This window comes from Lagopus leucura, unplaced genomic scaffold, assembly GCF_019238085.1.
Source record: "Lagopus leucura isolate 7727_CA_CO unplaced genomic scaffold, USGS_WTPT01 Super-Scaffold_806, whole genome shotgun sequence".
Lineage (NCBI taxonomy): Eukaryota > Metazoa > Chordata > Aves > Galliformes > Phasianidae > Lagopus > Lagopus leucura.
In genome coordinates this window covers 5028681-5051545 of record NW_024962260.1, presented here as the reverse complement: position 1 = coordinate 5051545, position 22865 = coordinate 5028681, and the positions used below count along the sequence as shown (strand labels likewise).

Genomic DNA, 22865 nt, shown 5'->3' with positions numbered 1-22865 from the left:
AGCCTGTTGGATGGGCACAGTGCAGGTGGCAGGATCCTGCTGGAGCAGTGTGCAGGCACAGCAGTTGTTGGCTGTGGTCAGGTCACCAACCAGCGTGGTCGGTCCATCCGACTGCTGGGTTTTTTGTTCTTCACACCTAACAGGAAAGGAAGCGCTTGCTTCATCCACGAGTTTCACAGCAGCCATTCTTCTGTTTCCTCCATCAACTTGTTGCTGCAGTTGTCCCCATTCCCAAGGCAGCTCTCGCAGCTGTGGCAGTCTCTGTTTAAGGGTGTTAAGTTGTGGCAGTAATGATGCTGGCTCTAGTGAGAATGCAAACGTGTAGTTTGTTGATCCTGGACTGCAGAGCAGTACTACTGCCTGGCAACTACGCCACAAGAGCTGGCAAGCAGAGCTGTTTGCAGCACACTCCTCTGAAAGAGGAAAGGGTGTTTTCAAATTTCCTCTTTCCCTCCCTGTCCTCCAAGTTAGAGCCTGCCAGGAAGCTGTGGAGAGAAGCTGTGGTGCTCCAAGCTAACTACAGATGTCTGAGCTCTTGCTTCAGGACGTGGACCCCCAGCAAACTTGCTGTCTCCACAGTAGGTGTGCATCACTGAAGGCTGAGGATGGCACTGGGGTCACTGGACCTGTCCCCTTTGCGAGCAAATCTGAAAACTCTTTTTGGGATCAGCATAATATCCTAAACATAATAATGTGTTCAGTGCATAGAGGATTTAAATGTATCTTTTAGGTGCCAACTTTTCATTGAAACCTGGTCCCATTTCAATCTCTCCTGAATTTTCATTGGTCAGAGGCTGGGCTGAATGTGAGTGACAGCGTACCAGGGAATTTCGCTGGGTTTATTCACCAGCAGGAAATTGATGCCAGCAAACTAGGGGGAGAACAAGCGCAGCTTGATTTGTTCTTCCCCAGCAGCTACCTAATTCATGCGTCTTGTTTGCTCTGTTTTATGTGGATACACATGATGCTCCTAACAGCTACAAAAATGATGTGAGCAGAGGCTGTGGAGGACTAGCAGCTCAAACACAAAGAGGCACCAGAGCATGGATGGAAAAGCTGGTGGCCTGCAAGAGTATCTTTGTGTTTTTGCCTGCAGCTGTCCTGTAAGTGTTTCACCCCAAAGGCGTTGTCTGTTAGAGCAAAATACCAATCCAGTGCAGTTAAGGAGACACTGCTTCCCAAGCAGCCAGGGGCCATTTCTAAGTGCATCTTATGGTGGATGAATTTGAGGCAGTTTCTTCATTAATCTCCATCTTACAGCAGTAATTTTTCCATCTTGGTTCTAGAATGCTTTTGCAGTTTGAAGTGTCAGACTTACCTGTCAGTGCTCTTGTGAAGGTGGAAAAGCCTTTGTGTGCAGAGGGACTGAGGGGAGTTCGCTCCTTATAACTACAGCGTGGCTTTGATGTGGAACTGAGTTAGGATGGCAGATTTCACCTGACTGTCAGAGTTTGCATGAGATATAACCAGGAACCAACCACCTGCCCCCGAGGTACAGCTGCCTCAGAGAGACAGACAGCAGCTGATCCATCATTCATAGAAGTAATGATAATTATACAGCTGAAAATTCAGAGGGACATCTATGTTGACAGAAGTTAGTTGTCCTGTTTGAAAATGGTCTAGAGAAAGAGGATGATGTGCAGGGGTTGTGCAGTCACAACCTCAGTTATTCATCTCCTTTGATGTCTCAATTAGCAGAACTAGGAGCAAGGCCAGGAGTGCAACTTCATGGTTGTTTCCAGGTTTTTAGGGGTAAAAGAGGTATATTTATTAGAATAGGCAGGTCACAATTTTACTGAGAGATTGCTAAAGGAATTCAGAGCCTGTGGGGTTTATGACAAGGTGATGAAAGAGGAATTCTGATAGTTACCCAATAAGCTTCTTTTTCCAAGAACATAAAGTTAAAAAAAATAATAATAAATGAGGATTTTAATTTATTTATTTATTTTTATGAATGGGTTCTTGTAGCGTGCAGGCTGCTAACACTATCAACATTGTTTCTGGGGAACTCCAGACATCTAATCAATCTTCATTCTGTAAGAAAATGTTCCAAATTATACAAAAACCACATGGCTTCTCCTGTTTGTAGGGAAAAACCCGACCTGACCCCATCTGTGTTCCAGGATGGTTCAGTCCCCATCTTAGGACTAATTCCAGCAAGGCTTGTGATCCATTTTCATTGTCCTAGCACTCAGCAGAAAGCACTTTGTGTAAGGATGCAGCTTTCCTTAAGTAAAGAGGGAAGCGTTCCAGGGAACACAGGGAAGGGAAGATGGTGTTAGGAGCACTGCATTACACCTCCCAAGCTGCTCGTGTTCTTTAGCATGCTGAGGCCACAGCAGATGCATTCATGATCTTGCCTGCTACAGAGAATGCACCATTTGCCTCATATCGACTGTATCATTTGCTCCCATTTCTGAGAGCTGTGCCCAGTTTATCGGTAGGGGCAGCGTTCAGAGTGTGTTGGGTCAGGACAATATCAGCCACTGCTTCCAAGGCAGTTTGGTGCCCCAGAAATGTTGCTATAGGAAGGGGGGGAGACATGTGAGCCTGGATAGTGAGTCCAGCAGGGCAAGGCCCTAACTTCACAGGCCAGCACTGCAGTCCTGCTTTCCTAATTGCTCGTGCTTGTTTTCCATGAGGACTCCTTGCTGCCAGAGTTCCCCACAGGTTTCATTTCTGTTCCAGATGCCAGCATGCTGTTTGCTCCTGCTTTCCTGGGCCAGGAGAGGCCAGCCCCTGCTGGTTGCTTCCATAGAGCTTGTTACAACCCCTCTTTAGGTTGTGGGGAGGTTGAGAGCCGTTCTCTTCAGACAGTATCTCTTCCAAAATGTTGAGGGCTTTTGTTTGGCCTTTATACATACACACCTCATGCTGTAGACATGGTGAGAGTGAAATAAACAGTAGTTTTATTTTTTTATATATATAAATGCAAGTTCACAAATTGCAAAGGCAATTTTTCCTTTGAGGAAAAAAGGATTTCTGCTGAAAAGATGTTCTTTGAAGACTAATCACTTCTCTCATAAATTACCCTGCTGCTTCCTATGGATACTGTGCAGAAGAGTGGTGCATCCTATCCTAGTCACTAGTTTCAAAGCCCAGTTCAAACCAAAGCAAATTGCAAGCATTTTGTTGCTTTCTGAATGGAGCAGGAAGTGTTTGAGGTTGTCTGGCAGAGCTGGTGCTTCAGAGGACTCTTAGCAATATGCTTCTCAGTTTGTTAAACCTGTGTTAAATGCAGCAGTCTAACTGCCTTTCTCAGCCCATTAGGAGGCTAGAAGGCTGACAACCAGTGTCGCCTCTCAGTGATGTTTATTTCTTTTTAAACAAATATACAAATGGCTACAACAATTTGAAACTGCTTCTTGTGTGCATAGCCAAGTTCCATCTGCATTGCCAGGCATGGTATCTGCAGGTCTCACCCTCCCTCCTCAGACTGCTGGTACCAAGCACTGGTGTCTCTTGGGAGCTGGCTGTGCTGCTCTCCTCCATCAGCACCGTGGCTGTGCAGCACAAGTCTCACCTCTCATGTGGTCTTACTTGCAAGCAGCTCCAGGGTCTGGTGCAAGGCACTCTCCTCCCATAGAAGAGGGAGAAAGAAAACAAGTCCCTTGACGTCAACCTGCCTGCAGAAATGTTTTCCTACTGAATGAATGTTTTTCTAAATATAAAATACCTGCCATCTGGCTAAATATACCTAAAGAGAAAGAGGTAGTGTATGGCACAGGTAAACCTGCCTGGACCTTCTCTTGTATGTTTGGAAAAAAACAGTCAAGTGGAATATCCTACATACTGGTGCTTTAGCGCTGCTGTACTGGTTTCTCTTGCCCTGAAAGCTTTGTCACCAAACTGATCACCTGGTGTATTTATTGTTGTGTTTTGGCTCAAAGGTCTCTCAGGATCAGTTTGGGTCACTAGCTACAGAAGCAACGTCTGCCAAGGCGGTTATCTGAGTGCTGTGCTGGAAGTAATGTAGCCTAAATGAGGGACTTCACTCCATCCTGATAACTTTGCACCATGTTCACCCTTCTCAACAATCAACTCTTTTTCTTATTTTCAGACATTCCAGGATCAGATATGATTAAAGGCCCGGGCATTCAGTGTGCTATGCACCTCAAAGCATTTGAGGCAAAGGTAGGTCAGGGAAGATGCTGAGGGTATTCTAGCTCAAACAGCTACAGAAACAAAGACGTGTCCCCTCCTGACTGATTGTGAGCCAGGAAAGGAAGAAGTTTGTCCTGGGGGCAGGGTGAGACCTAGATTGCCCAATTCCTGGTTCTTTCCTTTCTATCCTGCACTTTAGTGAAAAGCTGCAACTGTATCCATCCAGGAAACTAAGGCTGATCTCAGAAAGTCAAACTGCTTCCCTCACTGAGGAGGAAAAAACACATCTTGTGAACTCTTTATATATAAAATATTTGCTCACTCTTTCTTAAATAATATCAAGGAAAACTGAGAAACCTCAGCAAAAAATCTGTCCTGCCCTTTCTTTGTCTACATCCACTGTGTTTTTGTTTCTTTCCAAAAACAGTTGGATTTCCGGACAAAGAGAATTGGAGCTTTGCTTTGAGTTTTTTGGCTCTTCTCAGTTCATGTCTCTCTGGCTATTCCTTTATTCAAACAGAGTCTTTTGTATGAAGTATATGAGGTTGAACCAAGGGCAAATATTTTTACAGTCTCATATTCTGAATTGACACCAGCCAACCCACCCTTCTACACTGCTCTAGCAGAATTTAATGTCAAGTTGTTCCCCTTCTTCAAAGGTCTGACTGTGCCCTTCAGCAAAGTCATAGGAGTCCCTTGACTCCATAGAGCCTCTGAACTGTACTGTCAAGAAAAAAGCATTGCCTTGCATTCACTCTGCCCTATCTAGGTCTGGGCTGCACAGCCAAAATCCAGGTGCTTTGTCTGAGTGAGGTGGGTGCTAAGATTTTGAGTTACCTTCTCAGACGAAAGAGAGAGAACAGCAATGAAATCTGGCCCTGTTTGTGAATGGGAAGAAGTAGAGAGTTCGAAAATGAAATAGGATTGAAGGGAAGCTGTTTTTCTAGGGACAGGCTTGAGAGAAGGAAAAACCTAGGAATAACTGGAGGAGAACATTCAAGACCAGCTTTGAAGCTGATAACAGACTGCTCATTATCTTTCGTTATTTCTCTCTACTTCTTTCATCTGTTTGTTGGTTTGTTTTTGTTTTGCTTTGTGTTGGTTTGGTTTTTTTTGGTGGGGGATGTGGGTTCTTTTGTTGTCTGTTTGTTTTACCGTTTTGCCTTTTCTCAATGCCTTCTTCTTTCCACAGATTACTTCCTTGCTTTAAGTTTCAAGCCCTTGGTGTCTGTTAGTTATTTTCTCTTTCAGCTACTTAATTGTTTTCATCCTTTTCTTTCCTCTTTGGCAGAAGGAGGTGACAGGCATGAGAAAGTCTGGATGAAGGAGATAAACCAGCAAGGAAGCCGGTTCCATTCTTTTATGAAGAGACATCCTGAAGTCACTTGTGTAGTGAAACATTCCTGCAATGGCGAGTGCTGTGGATCTGAGGAGACTTGTGGTATGCTGTCGCTGCAATGGAGTATTTTGGAGGGTGGGTTGTTGTTTTTTGGGGGCAGGATGTTTTTCCATTGTTCAGGGATGTTATCCCACCCTCGTCTCGGTGGCACATAAACTGGGATTTGTTAGTAGTACAGGCAGTAGTAAGGCCTACGAGGTGCTGAAGTGCTGGACTTGACACTGGAGGAAGAGAGGGAACCACTATGGCTGCCTCTGGACTCAAAGCAAAAGGCACTTTTCAGTGAAGTCCTTTGGAATTTGAAGCCAGTCACTGCAGTATCCACGTAAGTACTCATCCCCCTGCTTCCTTCTCTGTCTCCATCAGGTTCCATTGATGTGCCTGTTGACCCATCTCTTCCCCCTCATTGCAGTTTGTATTTCAAATGCAGCCTTTGTGCTGCCTGTCTTGTGGAAGCCTGAGTGCCAAGGTAGTTAGGCATGGGTCTGTGGGTCTAGATGCAGTTATGTGTGGGTCTGGCCATCCCCGGAAGATGGTCCTTCTTTAGTGTGATTCCTGTGGGACTTTTTGTCAGAGCTTTATTAATCTTCTGCATTTTGGAAAGTTTCCAGACTCTTTCTGCCCCTTGCAAACTTGTAGGCTAATGTGCATATTGCTTTAATTTGTTCTTCAAATGAAACCCAATTATGCCTGTAGGTGCCTGGCTGTTAAGTCAGTAATTTACTTCGTGGTAGCTTAGCATGTTTTTTAAACGCCTGTTTTGCTATGAGGTTTCTGTTCATTGAAGGAATGTGTAAACCTGTAAAATAGCACTGGAAAGAATTTCTTTGGAAAAAAGAGACCCAATGTGAACCATGTATATATATATATATATATATATTATTTTTTTTTCCCTGTTCACCTGTAGGGCCATAAAAGAGCTAACTAAAGAACTCAAGGTTTGGTGCTGCTTTAACAAGCTTTCTTAACTTGTCAACTCTAACATAGTTGGTCTCGGTACAGATTGAGAGTGAAAGAGAAGGGGCAGAGGCTGTGATGCAGGCTTTCTGTATTTTCAAAATGGTATCAGCATAGATTGTGAGGGGTGGGATGAGATGAGTTTCAAGTGTCAAAGCACTTCTAATCTCAAAACATCTCCAGCCCTGCTGGAGGACCTAGAATCTCTCTCCTACGAGCAACCTTATCTTTTAAAGGCTTATTAGTGAAATTGCATTTTTCAGTGTCCTTTGCCCCTCCCTTGCCTTTGATTTGAACTGTCCTTGCTCACATAAAGCAGATCTTCTGGTGGAGGTAGTATGTACTTCCTCAGGGAATTTTCACGGCCTGTTTTGCCATGGCGATAGAGCCTTGCTGCACAGGTTGGACCTTCTTGTTCTGGATGAACAGAGCAGCCTCACTTACATCAGTGATGCGGTGCTGGTTTGTGCCTTGGGCGAAAACCAAGATAGGGAAAAAGTGGGAGCGGTGGTCCAAAGAAAGGAGTTGAGATGAGAGGTGCCTGGGAAACCGTGTGTTTCATTCTGCTCCGTGCCAGTGGTGCTCTGGAACCCTTGGCAGAGCTGCAAGGAGTAAGTGCACTTGGAAGAATCAGAGCAGCAGCTGCTGGCAGCTGCACCAGCAGTTGTGCTGAAGTGGAGGAAGCAGTCCTGCACAGCCTGTGAGGACTGCATGAGCAGTAGTAGGTTTATGCTGCAGCAGCCAAAACTTAGTTTAAACAAACGAAAAGCTGTCTAACCTCAAAGCTGCAGGCATTCATCAGCCTCCACAGAGGCAATGTGTCCTGGGGCCAACTAGGACTTTTTCTTGAGGATTTATCCCGGCAGGAGCCTTTGGTTCCCAAGTGGGTTAAATCTCCAGGCAGTCTCCTGCACAAAGCTTCACAGACCTGAAAGGATCTGCTTCTGAGGCTATTTGAAGCAGGACCGAGGGTCTTTATTCTGAATACCCAGCATGGATACAGCAGTACCAGTCTTTTTATAGCAGCTAAATTGCAGTCCTTTCTAACTCATGTGTTTTCACTTGAGTCTCTGGGGACTTGTGATCCCCCAGTGCAATAACTCTCCCTCTCATTCAGCTCTCATCTGCATGCGCATCTTTAAAACAGGAAAACAAAGTATTTCAAAGCTTTCTCTGTGTTAGGACTGTTTGGATGGTGTGGCTTAAACTGGTTTGCTGTATTCCATGTTATTCTGTTCGTTAATAAATGGTGTTTACTTCACTGGCAGTATTCCCTTCTTTGCTGGCTACCCTCTTACACAGTAATCAATGACACTTAATAGGAGGTTCAACAAATCTGATAGGAGCAGGCATGTCTCAGATGGGATGAAATGTGAAGAGAATCAAAGGACGTTGGTGCTTTGCTGGGAACAGGACAGGGCCACCTCTAGATAATGGGATGTTCTTTATGGCTTTCTAAGAAACAAGGCTACATTCTCAGCCCTGACATCTTAGTAGCCTCAGGCTTTTGGAAAGCTCCATTTCATTTAGATTCTGGCATTTACTTTTGTTTGCATGGACTGTAAAGATCTTTTTATTCTGATTCTCAAGAGCTGTTTACCATTCAGCACATGTGGTCTGCATTCTCACACTAAAATCTTTTGAGAACTTGGCGCAACCCTTTTTAGTTCTCTGATCAATGCTGGCTAAGGAACAATGGGAAAAGCCCATGAAAGTCTGTTGCTCAAAATGTGCTGCCCCTATTCTCATTAACTAGCAACCTCAGCTGAGGTAGGGGTTGCTGGCTTGGCTTTTTCAGTGGTGCTGGCACTGATCAGGAGTCGCTGTGCTGAACTGGAAGGAGGTGTGTCGATGTAAAACCAGAGGACAACTTCACCAGCTGCTTGTGTGTCTGCGCTGAGAGCAGAGCTTTGCCGTCTGCCTCCATTTACAGTTGAGCACTTCTGCGTGCTGTTGGTGCTTTCATCTGATCAATTACATGGGCAGCTGCCCTCGAATGATGCACGAGGCTGTCACCAAGGCCTGTATTCTGTAGGATCCAACCTGAGCATAAATTGGACTGAGTTTAGCTGAAATCTTTTCTGCATGAAGACCAGAGTCTGGACCTTGGAGTAGCTTTCCTCAGGGCTCTTCACACTCAGGGTATCCGAGATTAGGTTTCAATCTCTTTGCATAGTTGAGTGTAAGAACATTAATCCAATGGGAGTAAAATATTGCCTTCCAACAGCAATTCTAGATTAGCAGCCTGGAAACTTGTTAGTCACAGAAGTAACGCCTCATTGCTGAGCATTCCACTTCAAATGGCTAGGAGAGGTGTTTGTGAAAGCAGGGAGGTAATTGGCCACACTGGTTTTTGAAGAGAAAGAAGACAAGGGGAAAGGAGTGAAAGATTTGCAGTGACTGCTGAGAGTGCAATAGCAACAGAGTCCTAAGGGACCATTTTGCTTGTGCCTTGGATCAGTGTGTGCTACAGAAGCAACTGTTGTCTGAGTGTGTAAAATGCGATAGTCTTTGAGCTGACACGCTGCAGTGGGAAGGTGCTGTACTGTAGGGCTGAATCCATGTATGCACCAAGGATGGGTGTCTTCTGTTTGTCTTTTAGCAATAAAATCCCCGTAGCAGCACCAGCACATCTACATGAGGCTTTGGAATCCAGATCTCTCTACTCTGAACTGCAGGATTTGAGGGTCAGATGTGTAGAGCTTGTCACCTTCTCTATTTAGGTCTTCAGTTTTTGAGATCTGCAAATTTGAGTGGAGAAGCAAGAGTTAGATCTGTTAGTGGCAATAGGCAGTGGCCAATTTATAAAGTTATCCTTACATGAAGGCTCATATATCCCCTTCTGTGAGGACTGCTCATAACTGGGATTTTGTGTTCATTCAGCACTGCCCTGGGAGGACCAAGCTGCTGGAGGAATGGAGGGCTTGGAGTCCTCACTGTGCCCTGAGCTCTAAAATCAGAGAACATAAAACCATCCCCAGCCAAATGGCTTCCAGTTGCAAGAACACTGCACTGAAGCACAGTCATAAAGAAACTAGATGGCATTTAATTGCACTGATGCTTTTGTGTGGGTTAGAGGCCGTAGCTCAGTGAAGCACCTGCCTGAAATTAAGTACAAGACTACCTTTAATTCCTGCTTTTCTTTACCGAATTGGCATTAAAAAAGTCTGGTTCTCTTCCCATTGTTGATTGCACAAATCTAAATAAGTGTCCACTGTGCTTGCTTGCTGCTCTTTGCTTGCGCCTCTCAGACTCTGTGCTTAAAGAGAAAAAACAAAAACTGAAGGGTGTGAGACTTGAGGGGGATGGAGAGGGAAAAGCCTGTCACTTCCTCAGGAAACACCTATAACAACAGTGCTTGGAAAAAGTATTTCAGAAAGCCTCCCTGTTTTGTTTCTGGCTTTTTTCTTTGAAAGCCACTGCTCCAACTCCTCTGCTTTCTCATTTTATTTATTTGTTTTTTGAGACGTGGTCCCATTTTTTTTTAATTTTTGAGTTAAATGAGCAATAAGTTGTATTCAGATGTTGACACAAATTTATGTGTACACCTGCTGAGTGCCTCATAAAGAATGAAAATGCTTCCAGTTAAGAAACGGCAAGTAAACTAAAATACTGCAATTATGTTCACTAACAAGAAATTCAAGCAGCTAAATTATGTATGTCTTTATGAAATCACACAGGACTTCTGAATGACCTTTTTCATTTGATGGTGCTTGATAAAAACAATAATGATTTCAGTTCTTACTCAATGATCTGATATCTTCAAGACTTATCAGTCAAAGTTTATACTTAAGGGAGCTTTCAAATCAAAGGGAGAGGAATTGGGTGGCTGCACATCAGTGTGAGTTCTTATGTCCCCAGAGCTGACTGTGTGGGGTGTGTAACTGTTGGACTACTGATGCCTCCTTGAATTCTTAATTTACAAAATTATCACTCAAAGCAGAACGGATGTGCAAAGCAGCTAAAGAGCAGAATGGAGAAGGCCAGTTTCTTAATGTAAGCATTGATTCCTTTCTAGTTGTAGACATCTTCTGAAAAGTTCTTCAGATGGCTTTCGAGAAATGGTGTTTCAGAGAAAAGAAGTTAATCATGATGGTCTGGGCAGCTGCTCCTGGAATTTGACTGTGTCTTTGAAAGTGTAATGCCAAGCAAAGATGAGCTTTGGAATGCTAAAAACAGAACAGTTAGTGTGGAGCCAGAGCAGCAGTGAGATGGGTCCCAGTGAGCTGGAAAAACGCAAAGGCATCTGAATTCTCCTTGGGTGTGTTGCAGGACATGGTAATAACAGCCTAATGGAGACTGTCATCCACAGTTCCCACAATATCAGGAGCAAACTGAGGGTCTGCTCGAAGAGGTAGCTTAGTCTCTCATTTGCTGTGTCCAGGTACAAAGCCTTCTAACACTGTAGATTGTTTTCATTATATGCTCTGCTTTCATTCTCAATGTGGTCTTTCAGAGCTCTCAGGAGATGTTTTTTCTTGGACTAATGCAGTCTTCCCAGTTTTAATGTTGTCTGACTTACCAAAATTGTTGGTGTTTTTAATCAAGCAGTCCACTTTGGACTTGTACTGCACAGTGTAAATATGGAGCTGCTTTTCAACAAGACCAGACTGAGTTCAGAGCTGTGACATGTCTGTGAACAGCATGCTGGTTTTTAATGGTTTTCCAGTTAAAAGTAAAAAAAAAAATCACAGCAAAGGGTGAAATTAATCTCCTTACCGTGGGGTGAATGGGAAGCAGAGAGGTAGTCTTGAATTTCAGGCATGAGGTTTGGGTGTCTTTGAACTGAAACTCTGGGCCAAGAACAATATCTCAGTAACAGGATATGTGATGTGAATTTTACAGCCTATAACTGCTTCCCAGTTAGGACAGATACTGATAAACTATATCCATGAGTGCACTGTAAACTCCAAAGACATTTTTGGTAACGTCTCTGTGGTCCCTTTGAAATGCAATGAATATCACTTGGCTCATTTGCAATCTATTAGTGCCTGGGGAGTCTGGGAATTCATGGCTTTTGGTTAATGTGTATAAACACAGGGGGAAAAAACACAGGGTTTTGGTCGTGAGGGTGACACAGACTGTAGTGGCATAACATGCAAGTGTCTTTGTGGCAGTGAATCTTGGGTGCTCTGCGTAGTGAAATGCTATGGAACTGCAAGGCTGGAATCTGAAGGACAACTGTCTAAGCAGTGAAGGGTCAGGGGCTGGTCTGCTGTCACTCTGAGCAGTTTTCCTAAAGAGGACCTCAGTACTGAGGGCAGCAAGAGTTCATGGCTGGAATTCATACTCGGCCAACATTTCTATGCTGAGCAAGCCTGGTCTATCAAAAGGCTGTTTGACCAGCCTGTGTCCTTCTGCTCCTCTCTCCATCAGGGAACTTGCTTGTACAGCAGTTAATGGGGATGCTGGGACAGAGCCTTGCTTGTTCAAATTTCAAAGAGCATTGCAAGGAATGTGAGAGTGAATGGACACGTTAATCAAAGAAGTCTCATATTTGGGAGTTTGATTTATACCTGAGCACATGATGCCGATCATATAGGCTGGTGGTTTGACACCAGGTTATAAAACCCCTCACAGAGCTCTTGCCCTCCACCCCTTCCAGACACACCAGGCTGGAAGCAGCTCGTATCTGTGTCCCACATGCCTCACTTGAGGGTTGCTCTCAGCCTGTTAATAGGCAGTTGTGAACTCAGAGCCACTCCGCGTCTTCTTTCTGTCCCCTCCAGCCCAAATCTGTTCACTTTACAACACATGAAAGAGACCTCTATAGGATCAGACCATGTTACACCCAGAACAGACTGCAGTTCCTAAATCAAAGTCACGCTCAAACTTTTTTTGCTTTTCTGCCACATCTATAAGCTCTAGCTGGGATCTAGAAAGCTAAACTAAGATTTTTGTTGTCACTAGTGCCTTTGTTGAAGGTCTGGATTTCACGTGGGAAATCCTGTGCTATAATTACTTGCAGAATGTATCCTTCATGCTGGGAAACAGATAAGTAGCACGATGTTTCACGATGCTGTAGCCTGCCCTCAGTCTGAAGCTCATGGCATGTCTAACATGACAAGGAATGGCCACCAGATTGCCTGCAGTGTGCTTGTGGCACTGTTGTGGTGATTAGGAGCCAACCTTGAATTCTGAGCTCCCATTACCAAACCAGTTCATTCATGAGGCTTCAGAAATGCTGGTAACTTTGATCATTTCAAGTCCTAGCATATAAATGGGGGTGCCAAGCTCAGACTTCAAAGTCTATCGGTTCCCAGATCCATAAAAGGATCAACAGTGTCATCGAGCAGAAGGTCTGACAGAGGACGGAGGGGGGAAGCACATTCCTTTCTTCCCCAGAACTCAAAACTCCTGGGCCGTGCCTGGAGGAGGCTGAATGCTTTGGTGTGATTGCTTCTGGTCTTTTCTTTCCTTCTTCACGTTGTAAATTATTTAGGTGACAGCATCAAGATCAGAGAGAAGCACAAGAAAAAATCTCAAGTAAATGCTTTATACTCCTTGGGATCATCTGTCCAAAGAGCTCTGCTTGCTTTGTGGGTATGGGTTGTATTCAGCCACAAAACATCGCTGTAATAGCTTACAGCTGGGGAAACTGAGGCATGAGGCTGTTAAAACGTGACTTGGCTAAAACATCTGCAAAGTGTCTGCCAAACTGGGAGGAGCGTGTTGTCCCCTGACAGCTCCCCTGCATCTGCAGGAGCACGCTTCCTCCCTCCAGCAGCTTGCCAAAGGCTGCATAAGGAATCCCCTGCTCCTACACGTCTTGCCTTTACTTTATTACATGGCAACTCTGCTTCCATGGCAGCTTGCTGAAAGGCCCAGCAGACCTGCTGCACAGCAACACCCAGCCTGCTGGCCAGTTCCTCAAGTCCCACATCTCCAGTATATTACATATACCATCAGCTCTCTCTGCACTCCAACTCTGAAGCATTATCAGCTTTTTTTTGCAAGCCTTGGCCAGCATACAGTCATTTTGTGGGAATTCTGATCCACCTAAAACTCTCCAAATGATGGTTCTCTCACTCGTTTTTTCTCTTTAGAATAAGATATGGGATTTTTAGAGGTGCTCTCAGGAGCTGCTTTCTGCTGGGCTTGATGCTGTACTATTCCTTTTCTGAGTCAACACACAGCGTTGTGTCAGCCTCCCTCTGCATGCTTCCATGCGCTGCTTGATTATCTAGCCAGCTGAATGGGGACATTGTCTTGTTTTGTTTCTCTGCATGTGCGGAGTAACACAGTAGGTTTACCCTACCATGAAGTTCAAGGTTGCTATAAATACTTTCTGCCTTGTCATGAGAGTTATGCATTTGTTATAGTTCCCTTCCTTGTCAACAGCCTTTCTCAAAGTTGGCTACAGCAAAAGCTCTGGGATGCACACAGCTCGCCCAGAGCACCTGATCCACCACGACTGCAGCTCCCTGAGTGGCACAGAGATGTCTGGGCTCCTGAAAAGCCATACCTGCTCCAACCATCCAGTTTTAGTTGTGTACTTTAATAGCACAGTCTGTAGCCTGTTCGGTGGTGCTCTTCTGCTTGAATTGATTTTCTAGTATCCTACTTCTGCAATTTCTTTCTCCTTCAGCTAGGAAAAAAATAAGGGGAAAATTATTTTTAATTGCAGAATAGGAACAGGAGATTTTCCAGTGTGAGTTCAGCTGCACAAAACCCCTTCAGGAAATACATGAGGGTATGCCTCTCTTCTTGGCCTCCATCTCCTAGTCCTGCTTTAAATCAGTGATATGCAGTCACCCTAGGGCTGGAACATGGTATCCACTGAGCAGCATGTGATAAAACCACCTGTCTGGTTTTAAGGGCAGAGCAGCAAATGATTTTGTTCCTCTTGGAAGTTACGGAGAGTATGGGGAAGCAGTTTGTAGCTGGCCCAGAGGGAAGTGCCTGGCCATGGCTCTTAGCTCAGACAAAGATTGCTTGTGCTGAGAAAGGTGATTATAGGTGAACTGAGGTTTCTCACAGCCCCAAGCCAGTAGGTAACCCTTGTCTGGAGTCTGGTTGTTGTTGGCTCTGGGCAGGCTGTTGGGTGCTGGAGGAGGTAGGTGTCCAGTGAGAGGTGATGATGTTTGTGCTGTTGGCAGCAGGCAATCTGCCCAGCATGCTTGTCCACCAGAAGGGTTTCTGTATTCCTGAGTGGGATACAAACCTTTCATTAGGAGCCAAGACAGACTTACCTGCAAATTCAGCCTCCAGCACTGTAAGGGCAAAGATCTCAAAGTTCACCCCTATCATTAGAGAAGCAGGAGCGGTAGTTATGGCTAGGACAACAAAATTAGGCTTTTGGGGCCTGCCACTGGATATTTTCTGGCTTGGCCAAATCACATTTATCTTTACAAAGTATCCCCATTTCCTCACCTCTAAAATAAGAATGACTCCTTCCCCACAGCTACTGAAGAAAAACTTGATAGGTATTGGCTTAGATTGCGCAAAACTTAAGTTTTCCCTCCTAGAAGCAACTGCTGGCACCCCACGTGTTGCAGGGCTTTCACCTCTAGCACTGTGTGCCTGCAATGCCTTAAGTTTTGAATTCTTATAATCAGAGAGTGCCTCGATTTGCTGACCACGTTACAGCCTCAGTGATGGCTTTACTTCTCTAAAGAGATGTTGCAGGCTGGAAATAAAGTCTCTCCCAAAATACAGAAAGATAACTTCTAAGAGGTAGATTTGTATTGAGACTTGAACAAACAGATTTTAGTTTCCATATGAGTCTGTTCCTTTCTATTTCTTCTGCAGTCTGAAATGTCACCAAACTTGTCTTGTTATACTCCTATAGGCCTATAACCCCATCTTTGGGGTCTTCACTCTGCTTTCTGTGGGCTGCTGGCATCACTGCTAAGATCAGCCAGGGCGCCTCTTCGAACAGCCATATCTGCAGTCAGGCTGAGGGGAATGCAGAAACAAACTGGGGAAATGGCTTTCCTCCCTCCTTGGGGTATAAAACGTTCTCTTCTTTCAAGTTAATTTGTTCTGTGAAAGTTCCCCTTGAAATCATTTTCCAGCAACTCTGAAAGATCAAATAGATTATATTGAAAGCTACTGTAGGATGGAGTGCCCATTTGGATTTAATAAATGCTGGTTTATGGAGCTAGCCTCATTATTTCTTTGGGATAAACCTATAGAGAATGGAGAGGAGGAAAGATTTTTATGTTTCTGAAAAATTTATCCCACGAACAGTAAAAACATACCATAGAAATATACCAGCCACAAAAATGACATCTTAAACACAGTATTTATGACTTTCTATATTTGTTTTGCATAAACTTTTCTGGTTTCTATTACTAAGATTGATTTATAGAGTTTATTTGGAATAAATGTAATGCATATTTAAAACAAACAAAGCCCCGATCTGCTAAGCACCCAGGAGCTGTAAAAGCTCTGCACAGTTCAAACTGGGACCCTCTGAGTCCTTTTTATTGGAATACCTTTTTCCATTTAAAAAAAAAAATACAGGAAAATGGTATGAAAGGAGATGAAGAAAAGCAGTTTGGGAAAATGCATCTAGCCAGTGTTTGGGTAGAATTGGACTGAGCTCTTTATTCGGCGTCATGTTCTGTTCCTTAATGAAACGTTCTTTATCCAAATGGAAATTTTACCACGAATATCCCTCTGCCCTGATTTGTCTGGGAGGTGTGGGGAGCTGAAGGCTTGGAGGGAATTGAAAATTTCTCAGAAAGTGTTTTGGTTTTACTGAAATTCACGTAACTTTGGAAGACACACCGAACTAGAAACTTGTTAGTAATTTTTCCATGGGAGCATTCATTTCAGCCTTCAGAAGTTATGGAAAGCAAACAAGAACCTGAAGCAATTTGCCTATAAGCCATCGGTGATTGATTTGTAAGTGAGCTAATTGCGTGTTTTAGCGAGTGGGGGGAGAAACAGTAAAACAAGGGTTGTATTTGTTGATTTATTTTCAAAATACATAAGTTGCCTTTATCTCCTCCTTCTTCCTGTTCCCCTAACAGGCTTGGCATCTGCCCTGTTCTTTCCTATAACTGAGTGCATTCTTAGTGCATTTCTAGATTAGCTAAAATAGTACTTTTTCTGTATATCTTAGGTGGGTTTGCAAGTCATCACAGCATAAAGTCTCTCTCAGAATCCCAACTGATGTTCTCATGTGCCAACAGCAAAGCACCTGGGTCTTGAATATCCAAATTCAGCGGCATTGGGTGAAGAAAATTTAGGATCATCCTGAGTTTGTTATTAAAAATATGCTGGCAGATTAAAACTGAAGCTAATCAGCTTTTAAGTAACTTAAAATTATAATTTCAGCTACGTTTGCTGAAAACATGCCTGCTGCCACAGAGTCTAAGTTGATGCAGACAGGAAGGCTGCACGCTTGTGTTCTGTTGACAGCTAACCAGTGGGTTGTATTCCTGCCTTTGGAGTTGTTATTCTACACCTCTGAGATGGCAGTAAATGGCAGAAAAATGGGGTATTCTTAGTCCAGCCTAAGATAGCACACTGGCCTTGGTATTGTCATAGGCCTATCTGGATTAAACCACACTGCTTTGGAAGCCAGGGTACACTGAAGGGCGTACTCACATGCTGCTGGTCTCATAGACCATGTTTGGTGAATTGTCTGCTTGTGCTTGTTGGGCTGCTGTTAAGCTTAAACCATCCCATGTGACTGCAGTGTCTTGTCTGTGACACCTCCCAGCAGCTCCGCATTTCTTGGGCACAGACAGCACTGAGAGTCCTGATGCAAAGTGTGCCTCCCACCTTGCCAAGCAAGAACGCTTCTGCTGAAATAAATGATTGCCCATAATGAGCACTATTTGACAGAGAAATAATTGGCTGTCACACATAAGTACTGATGTAACTGGATTTAAAAAGCGTCTTTTTCAAGTTGGCTGAGCGCAGAGCCATGGGGGACAGGGCCCTGGAGAGCAGCACTGTGAAACACGAGTCATCTCCTATGGCCTTTGTGCACAAAGAACTTTTACCTCCTGCTACCGGTTGCTAAAAGGACATGCATGTACTTCTAGTAAGGCCTTCTGCTCTTCTGTAATTGTCTGGTGCTGCACTCAACAGGAGTTAACTTCAGCATCAACAAGGATAGCAAAGGCTGGGACCATTGTCCTCCTCAGTCAACATGGCTGCAGCAAAAATATGGCCACTGTGTGGGGAAAATGGATCCCTTGAGGAGGGACAGAGTCACTTGTTTGTGTAGGCACCAACTAGCAAGACAGCAGGTCTGGTTTGAATTTGGGAAGGAATAAACAACAATTGGGTGACTGCAAGCAGGTTCACCACACAATACAGTAAATTCCATTCCTTTTATTTTTCTCCTTTTGCTTCTCCATATTTCCCAGCCCTTTTCACAGATCATCTTTTTCCCCCTTCCTATTCAGAGGCTCTACACTTCCTCACATTGCCCTGGTATCTTTCAGGCAAACACAGAAAATGGAGCTGTTGAAAGAAAAACCCCAAAATGCAAACAAAAATGTCTTCAGATTAGGCAGATGATACCAAATCTCACCTGTCTGCTGGTGAACACATGAACAGCAGATGTGCCCTCTGGCACCAGTGAGTTATTTAGAGAACTGTGAACTAAAAGGCATCAAATGGCCCTTGTGGGGCTCTGCAGCAAAGCTATGTCTGCCAAGGACAGAATGGCTATGATTAGTAGCAATGATCATGTGCATTTGGTCCAAGCAACCGTGCTACACTGTGCCCTGATAGCAGGGAGAGAGGCTAGGAAAAAAACATGTAAAGCTTCACTAATAAAACTGATGGTTGTAAGGGTCCCACAGCAATAGAATGGGTAGGGTTCCCAGAAAAGAATTTGTTGGGGCTCAAGAGATTGCTTGAGGCAAAACTCAGGAGACTGGATGCCTACTGCCTTCACCAGCTGCTGGTTATCCCCTAGAAACTTGTCTTGTTCTCCTGGATAGAAATAACTGTGATGTACTGTAGCATGTGCCTTGTTTGTGATGGCTCCCATCCAAAGCCTACTGATATCAGAGGAATGCTTTGCAGAAACTCAGAAGGATTTCAGATCAGACCTCAACCTTTGCAGCTACTTTTATACTGCTTTCCTGCCAGGACTCGCTGACCAGCCACCCAATGTAAGAAAATCTGCATGAAGTGTCAGTCAGGGTTCAGTTCCAGTGACAGCTAAATATGCCTCTCTGGAGATGAATGAGAGCCGGTGGGCCTGAAATGCAAACAGCCTCAAACAAAGCTAGCCAGTGTCCACACCAGCTAGTTTTTAAATCACATCGTAGCCTTCGACCATTAACACTTCAAACACCATCCAACTCTTTGAAAACTCAGCTCGTTTATTAACGTTCCTATTAATGTCCCATCCATATTCTCTTCACAGGTTTGCATCCTGGACTGGTCAAAATGCATCTGCTCTATCCTGCATGGGCAAGGGTAAGGAGTAGCCCTGAGATACTTTAGAAGAGACAGCACGATCTGGTGATGGGATGCAGAGGTCTGAAGTCTTCCTTTGTCTGTCAAGCATGTGCTCTTCAGGTTTGGGTAAGTCATGGTTCCTTCCTCTCTACTTTCAGGTTGAGTCATTGCTCTGAGGCCCCAAGTTGGCTGCAGATGCCTCTGGCGTGGTATAGTTCTGGGAAGAGCAAAGAGTTTTAAAGCTCAGTGCTCTGCTGCTGAGTGCCATATACAGGCACATGCCTGGAGCAGTGCCTATGGGTCTAAACTTCATGCCAGACTTATCCAGGTAGCATGACACAATGAAAGAGACACAGTTTCGAGCAGATACTTTCAAATCTCAACATCAAGAGCAGGACACTCTCAAGTGATAGCCCAAACTTGGCAAAGATCTACCTAGAGAAATAGTGCTTTTGAGATTAGATATCTATTGTACTGGTTCACTCCTGGCTGAGGGTCTCCCCACCAGTTTGTGCCACTCTCCTACTCTGTGGAGAGAAAGAAACAAGCCAGTGAAGGTCTTAGAACTGCCATGATCTGAGGAACTGCCCTGGCTGACAAGAAACGTTCTCCATGCAGAGTGGTACAGAGGCCTTTCCAAAAGGCTCTGGGTTCTCTGTATATCACAGCATGCACACCTATGTTTTCTGGGGCTCCCCACACAACAACTGACTTGTACACTCCCCTTGCTGGGTTTGGAGCTCTTCTGCTTTCTGGATATAAAAATGTTCTTCAGAGCAAAAGAACTTAACTGTGTTGTTTTTTTTCCTGCTCTGTGGACAGACACAGCGCAAGCAGAGCGAGCATGAATTGCACCACACTTGCTGCTCACCAGCTGGCCAGGGGAAAACAGTGCTTGCTTCTGTCTGGGCTTTGGGGCTGGAAAGGTGAGGCCAGCAACAGGAGTCAAGACAAATAGGAGCCTGTTTTTGATTTGTCATCTGACCCCTGCCAGTTCAGAGCACCCTGTCTGTAATCGTGACCTAAATTAAGCCCAAATGCCATCAGCAAGACTTTCTCTCACAATGCAAGTGTTTCCAGGTACCTAGCCAAAGATTTATAATCCACCTCTAATTACATTCTTGTTTGCGTCTGCTGTCATGCTGGCTTGGTCTTTCTGTGGTTCGTTAAGTCAAAGAGCGTGCCTGGCCCTTTGTGCTCCCAGCCTGTGTTCACAGACAGCAAGGGACGCCCATGGCTGACAGTTTAGCTGCTGGAAGAAACCTGCTGTGCTGGGCTGTGTGTCTTTAGTAGCCCAAATATCATGGGAAACATTTTGGCTTATTAAATCCTTGACTGCACAGTCTGCTGTCCACGGTGGGTTCATTTGATAGAAATAGCTCTGGCAGCAGCCCAAGAGCAAGAAAGCTGCTTTTCTCTTAAATGTGAAAGGAGACAAAGTCTTGGTGTTCCCTGCCCAGCCAGCTCTTGCCTTTTGGATGGCAGATGACCAGCATCTTTCCCAAGCTGTGTTTTTGCTGTGAAGCTGAAGATTTAGATCCTTAGAAAGGCAATCTGTATTTGATTACGAGTAATTAGCAGAGATTCTCCGGTCAGGGTGCTGGAAGGACCAAGATGGAATAACATGCCTTGTGACACCGCACGTGGTTACAGCAGTAATTATTACAGGCCTTGCCCTGCTAGGGAGCATGCTGGGCAAGGAAAGTTTCTATTCTGAATTACAAAGGCTCTCTGCTCCCCAGAAATACGGGAACAGTTTCTGAAGAAACCTAGCTGGGTATATGGAAAACCAAACATAATCTGTACTATTTCCTGCCCCTTCTTTGTCTGCCGTATTTTCCCTCTCAGTGCCAGTAGTTCAAGTCTGTGTGCTATGATTGTGATGCTGGGGCAGAAAAGCCAGGCAAATATTTCATATGCACACATGTGCACGTGCACTGAGCAAACCAGACATCCGGTATTTAGAAATAAACAGTGTAAAGAGATTTGGAAAAGCCAGCGTTCATGCCAAGATGTTTAAGAGGCATCTTGATTCAAGTAAAAGCCTCAACTCATTTCTATCTTTATTTTTTTCACTGTTGAGTTAGTCACTTCAAATCAAAACGGATCATTTCTGTTTCCAGTTCATCAAAACAAAGTGCTTTGTCTTCTACTTAGATTATAAGGTGCTAATTGCATCCAAATATTTTCTGTCAATAAACAAGCATTTTACTGATATCAGAATGTTTTGTAAAAGAAGTTCTACCTTGGAAACTCTTCATCTTTAACTATGAGGTGCAATTGCTGAGGAAGAAAGACTCCTCCCTGCGACCCAGTGCCTGGGCTGGTGGTGTTGGAGAGACCATTCAAGAAACGTGTCTGATTCCACTGCTGTCTCCTGTCTGCATCACTCAGAGAGCTAAAATCTACAGATGCTGTAGTCTGTAAAGTGGAAACTGCTGGTCTGCAGTTCAGTAAATTTGAATTCAGTTAAGTTTTTCTCACTGATTTTCTTTGGATTCAGCAGTCATTAAAGGTGATGAGAATCTTGAATGAGATCCAGTTAGCTATCACTAAACATAGGAGTACAAAACTGATGAAATTATTTCTTCTTAGAAGTAAAGGAAACCATAGTTATGTAGTGCATCTCTCCTGAAATGTATGCTTGGTTGTGGGATTGTGGTTTGTCTTTGGTCATGCGGTGTATTTTTGAAGGGGAATTTGGACCAGTGGTACATACATTGCCCCGTGTGCATTCTAGTTTTATGTCTAGTGGATTTGAGTAAACATGACAGATTGGAACCAGGCAGGTTGGCCGTACTTTTACCTGCTAGTCTGAAAGAGTGGAGGCTGGGTGATGACCAGACATAACACGTTCTGCTGATCTGACTGTGCTTTTCAAGAAGGGAGCAGTTGCTTCAAAATCTGCTCTCCTAGTAGTCAGGACATCAGGAAGCTAACTTCTAGCTCGGATCAGTTTGTGTCACCCATTCTCACTCTGCACACCCTGCAAACAGCTCACTGCTGATCAGGACCACATAGTCCAAGATGGCACTTCTTTTTTTTCCTTTTGCCATGCAGAGATCTCCTGCCCTCTTCATCCTCCCTCTAAGCCCCCATGCTGCTGGTGGGACTGTTCTGGGATGCAAATATTGTTGTTTCTGGGAACCTGACACCTGTTTTGTTGTTTGTTTTTTAAGGAGAAGTTGAAGGGTAATCCTAGGACCCTCCAGTGGCCAAACATGGGGTTTTCATTGCAATCAGGGTAGGTCTCTAAGAATCCTCTACCTGCAGGAGACTGGGGGGACATCATGGCAGCATCCTTGTTTGTTTTTTGTCTTGGCACTCCTTCATAAAGATTCAGGCACCTCACTGTCCTGGAAATCTCATACAATGCCAGACCCTGGAGGGAGAAGTTCTCTAATACCATGTTCCACAGTGCTGTTTGCACAGCTGCAAATGGCACATACAGAGCAGATGGCTTGCTGCTTATAGAGCAACATTAATTTTATTGATTGGCACACGATACACTGGGAAACATCTCCAAAAAAAAAGAGTAACGTAGGAGAGAAGCATGAAGTGAAAGCTGTATGAGTCCTGGATTTGTACATTTGTTGCATGCAGAATGTTGTACTGAAGGAGATGATGCTCATGTCTTCACTTCCCTGCATGCTTTGAAGATATCTGAGCTGAATCCTGCCGCACAGGACTTTTCATCCTGAAAGCTTGGGCTCTTCTGTGGTTCTGCTGGCAGTTATTAAAACACAAAACCCTTTCTTGCCTACAAATCTGTGTGCTTGATCTTCCCAGCCCAAATCCTACAAGTAACATGCACTTGTCCCCAGGGCAGCTTGCTCAAATAACCACAGCTCTGCCGGAAAAAGGGCTGCTTGAGCCTCAGGGAATTAGGAGGAGAGGTTGAATTATTCCCAGCATCCAAAGACCAAGAGGTTCCTTCTTCTTCAGCAAATGTTTTCAGTTCCCACTTGGTGAATTATTGCTACGGATTTTTTTTTCCCTTCAGTGTTTCCATGAAAGTGGTCGAGGC

The 22865-nt window shown here is 44.4% G+C and overlaps 1 protein-coding gene across 25 annotated transcripts in view; it reads left to right on the top strand.

Annotated features, from left to right (window-relative positions):
* The window catches only part of CCDC92 (coiled-coil domain containing 92), a 102526-nt gene that overhangs the window by 10125 nt on the left and 69536 nt on the right, over window positions 1-22865 (top strand). For 21 of the 25 annotated variants that reach the window (XM_042865645.1, XM_042865644.1, XM_042865637.1 and 18 more), the window contains exons 4-5: window positions 5396-5545; window positions 18804-18964. The gene's annotated coding sequence lies outside the window, so the exon portion shown is untranslated. Of the gene's footprint in view, window positions 1-4060; window positions 4135-5395; window positions 5579-18495; window positions 18547-18803; window positions 18965-22017; window positions 22083-22865 lie in introns of those variants that run through there. The other 4 variants (XM_042865635.1, XM_042865632.1, XM_042865641.1 and 1 more) reach the window with 4 other exon arrangements.